The 5,000-nt window shown below is 41.5% G+C and overlaps 1 pseudogene; it reads right to left on the bottom strand.

Annotated features, from left to right (window-relative positions):
• Positions 1-5,000, bottom strand: part of LOC137979971 (serine palmitoyltransferase 2-like) — a 14,756-nt pseudogene that overhangs the window by 1,180 nt on the left and 8,576 nt on the right.

The raw sequence follows: 5,000 nt of genomic DNA, 5'->3' as shown, positions 1-5,000 counted from the left end.
CAGCAATGTAACCTCCCGCTCCTCCAAAGCTCTTGGTTAATGTCCCCTTCATAATATCGACATCAGCAGGGTCCACTCCAATGTAATCCGTGACCCCCCTTCCATTTGGGCCCATGGCTCCAATACTGTGTGCCTCGTCCAAATAGAGATACGCCTTGTATTTGTTTTTGAGAGCCACCACCTCAGGTAACCGTACGACGGATCCTTCCATACTAAAGTTAAAAGTGTAAACCGTAAGTACATCACCTATACCGCTTCACACTTTGCCTCCGATTTGTTATGATAGGTGATGATGAGTGATAGGTCGAACCGATATATGATAACTTTTTTCTTATATAACTTGTTATCCCACCAGAACTCGTACACTCATCTCACAATGCTATGACGGGGGACCGTTGAAGTCTTAAACCTTAAGGTTTGAGCAGACTCAAAGAAAGGTAACCAACCTAGACTGAACCCATATTCTCTTCTCTTTTTTTTCTCATCTCTCACATTGCATCTGGTGAAATAATTGGAAATATTGAATAAAACGTAGCCAGACTACCAGCCCTGCATCATTTCAAAGTCTTCTTAGCAAATATGTGGGCTAGAAAGGTCAAGATTGGGTCCTTTAGCCTTGTTCAGTTTGCTCCCTTTATCGATAATAAGTTTTCAGCATCTACACAGCCCGGGATCAATTTTTTTTATACGTGGGTTGCGGAATGTCCCACGCAGTGAGCAGCCATGCTCTCCTCTTGCCGTTGCAACAGCAGGTGCGTACGGGTTTCTTCTCTCTAGTGGCAACATGGCCCAGGTCGCACGCAAAACATTGCTGATTGTGTTTTTGCCACTACGTTTTACTTGTCCCGAGACGCAGATGAGCCGGTGATTATCTGGCAATCTTTTTGATGCGTTCACCACTATTTCTGGCGTTAAAGGCGCTGTTACACTATGCAGTCTTTCGTGCAACTTGTCTCTCAACGCCATGGCGAGACAAGTTGCACAAAACATTGTCTCTCAACGCCATGGCGAGACAACGTAACGCTTCACACAACGTTGCAACGAGTATGGCGTAATGAAAGATCTGTCCTGCAAATGCTGTTACAACGGTTTGAAGCACCACCCAATGAAGATGTAACAGCGTTTAACCTCATGTGATCATCCAAAACGAGACAAGTTGCAAGAAATGTTGCCTAGTGTAACAGTGCTTAAAGATAAAGTTATTTGTTTTTTTTTTCATGATCCAACAGAACAGTTCAATAAGTTTCTTTTACCTGTAAACACCTTCAACTATGATAAGTATTTTTCCCCAGGGTCTGTGAGTTCGGGGATTTCCCTGCACAACTGATTCCCGAAGAACTTTTTCAAGACTCGCCATGTCTGAAACAGAAGTTTTGATCCATAAATGCTGAAGCTACACCACATCACACCTCGAAAACTGAGGTCAAGTGTGCTGAAACTTCCAGTGTCTAGAAATACACGTACTGACGTTTACTGAGGGTCTCCCAGGGGTTTTGGGGAACAAGGGAACGTTGCAAGTTTGAACTGGGGAACAGGGAAACAAAGACGAAATATTTCAGGGAACAAGGGAACATAAACCATATTAGGGATCAAAAAGCTGATCATGAGAACAAGTTTGAAGTAATTTTGGGAACAAGGGAACTCAAGCAAAAGACTCGCCAGAATTTTTGATCCATAAATCGTGGACCTAAACCAAACTTCACCTCGATAACTCACGTCAAGTGAGCTGAAACTTGAAGATCTCTAAACTGATACACGTACAAAATTACATTCTGCTTTCTCATGGGACAATTGAAACACTTGGCCAATGAGAGTGCAGAATATGATCGCCATCAAGCTATATCTACCGTAGCCAAACAAAAAGGGGAGCGCTTGAGAAGATTATAAAAAGCCGAACATTATTTGGAATTTATTCGTCAAAAATCGCAGACCGATCCCGGAGTTGAGTTGATGTGATACGGAATTTATCTGACCTTAACGCAGTGGTGCTTTAATGGAGATTCGGTCCGTTGCTTTGTGATGTGAGAGTAATTTGTGGGACGAGATCGCTGCGAATCACCAGCCTTTCTTCTCTTTATGAGGGAAAATAACAACTAACGACATCGTAAAAATTCGTAAGCCCCATGCCTGGCTAAAATGGACTAAATTTGGGCTCCGATTGCACAGACAAGTTAAGGACAAATGTACGTAGAGGTAAGTGAAGTTTATTTGTACATTTTCCCATACAAAGCCTATTAAAAATCGTATACCGAACTTGGGCTGCCTATGGGTGCCCGAAATCAACTCTCCGGGGACTTAATTCGAAACTCAAATAATGTGCAAATACTTGCTTTTGTTTAAAATATGGCATATGTGTTAAATGGCAACACTTTTTATTGATTTGAATTCCAAATCTCATTTGATTACCCTCGAACCTTTCCGAGAAGAGAAAATAAAAAAAAAAAAACTGAGATAACCGATTTTAGACTTTAGAGAATATGACTCGGCTCTATTCCTACTCGTTTTCAGCAGCCTCGAATCACGGCATCTGGATTCAAACGACCATTTACTGACAAGCCTTCCGTTCCACCCGGAAAAGTGATTCTGAGCTATTCGGCTAAAAACTGACACACGTGCAAATTCAAGATGAGATTCTAGTGCAATCGTTGTCACGGCTAAAGTATGCTTCCAGCAGTTACTCACTGTTATGTTTGAAGACTTTAACTTCAGCCTCTGACCTCCGGGCTCCCTCTATCAACGAAGAGTGATTCAGTTCGTCACTGATGATCAAATCTTTCTTACCCACTAGAGTGGGTATGCTGGTAGAATTGGTTGCAAATCCCATTCCAAACACTATTGCAGCAGGCTTCCCAAAAAAACGAGCCACGAGAATTTCCAGTTCATTGTGCAGCCCAATGGTTCGTAATAGGGACAAAATCACACCACGTCAATTCCACGAACAAATTAGGCTTTACGGAATGTCAAATATTGCTGTTTATATACATCTCTCAAGACTTTAGACTATTTTTAGTGGAATATTCCCTGGCTTTTCTTGCACGAGGTAGACAAGTACGATGCCTTGGATGAGCGTGAGTCAAAAGATAGGAAGATTGGGGACAGTTCAATGATGGAGTGAACAGTAACTTAAGTTGAATGGATACATTATACGCAGTCAAGTAAAATGACACAGTTCTGGGATCATTCAATATGTATTTGCTCGAGTTTCATTGTTTCCGAGTGGATTAAGAATATTGCTAAGCACAGTTTGGAGAGTTCATCTTTCACCGCGTATGGTAAATAAAGAGCAGGCATCCTGTTTGATTGATTTTCTCTGCTTTTACCCCGAAACTGATGTGAACCAAAGCTTGAAGAAAGTTAAATATAAGAATGGATTTAATTTAATCGCAAGGTGAAACTTATCTCTGAATCTCCTCACGTCTACATTAGAGATCAGACTGACTTTACGGAAATGAGGAGTCTTAACAACGCAAGTGGTTACCGTCACAGGAATCCCAAGCTCTGTGTTTGCTATTTCGGGAACCGCAGAGAATTGAAAGCGCATAAGAAGACGGAAAATAAGTTAGCGAAATATTATAAATTTTCTTTTGTTGACGCTTACAAAATCATGCATATACACGCTATATACAAGTGCTCTTAAATTCGAGAAAAAAAAAGACGCAAACACTTGGCTTGGGCGACCTGCGCAAGAGCCTGTCTCTGGGATGTAATAACGCTTTTTAACTAAGTTCTTTTATTGACAATACTCCAGCTTTCGAAAACATATGTAGTCATTATATACGAGTCGTTAAACGTCTCGTTTTAGCGCCATAGAGTTGCTGTCAATTAAAAGTTGAAAGTAAAACAGAACCTGCAGCTCTCAGCTGATTCCGTTTTGCATTTCTACCCTTATTTCGTGGCTAAAACATCTCGTGACACAACCTCTGCCAATCAGAAGCGACTGAGCAAGCTGATTTCTGCCTCGCATTCAATCTTTTGAGCGCATAGACTTGCCCTGCGCTCTGATTGGCTCATTTAGTGGTCGGAATTTCTTGTAATTGGTCAACATCACACAATTGCTTTGGTTTTGCGGCACTCAATTCAAAATCCTTTTTCAGAACTCATCATATTCATGCCTTGGACTGCAACAAGCCAGACCGTGTTTCGTCACTGCTTCTTCGACGGCTTCAACACATGGCCCAGCATTTTGCGCAAACTCAAGATAATGATAAGAGCCAGTGTTGATAGACCTGGTAATTTTTCCAGTAAGCCTAAAAAGGATCGACAATATGAGTCTGTCACTTCTAATCAGAACCTTAAAAGAACGTTACTCACCCACGTTACACTGCGCGCCTACATTACTTCAGTCACCATTTTCAGGGCCCCCGAAACTCTGAATTCTATGACTGTGTAAAAGAGTCTGTTTCCATCGGACATCAAATGGGCTATATAATTCTTTTTTCCATGGGAAAATAGGCTATGTTTATTAGAATTTTAGTTTCTAATATTATTTATGCATGACTTGCTCTACACAACATGTCATCGAGTCGAAACGGAATCGTTGTCGAACCATCTGCTCTTGGAATGGGACGTGTATAAAACATGGACCCCAACTCCATGGAAAAGCCCTAAGCCCAACATCTATGTCACAGTATTTTTACAGACCAGGAGCCCATGTACAATCTATTTTTAGACTACATTTTAGGCAAAAAGACAAAGACAATTCCGGCTCGGTGACGCTATGTCGTCAAGTTAGTTTCTCGTGACTGGTTATCGGGCTCTTGCAGGAGTCTCGTTAGCGGGTAATTAAATCCAAAAATAAATCTCAGTCTGTGAAAACGCCGTGACAGGAATACAGTGCTATTGTTCGTGCCTAGTTATGGGCTACTGATATAAGCAATTGTCAGTTATTTAACAATTATTCCATGAGCGCGCGTTGTATATGAGATGGTAAATAGCCAACGAGGCACGTAGCGCCGAGTTGGCTATAACCAGTGTCATATCCAACAAGCGCGAATGGAATA

This window comes from Montipora foliosa, chromosome 12 (assembly GCF_036669935.1).
Source record: "Montipora foliosa isolate CH-2021 chromosome 12, ASM3666993v2, whole genome shotgun sequence".
In the NCBI taxonomy this organism is placed as follows: domain Eukaryota; kingdom Metazoa; phylum Cnidaria; class Anthozoa; order Scleractinia; family Acroporidae; genus Montipora; species Montipora foliosa.
The sequence above is the reverse complement of the archived record's forward strand: the minus strand, read 5'-3'. Positions and strand labels throughout refer to the sequence as shown.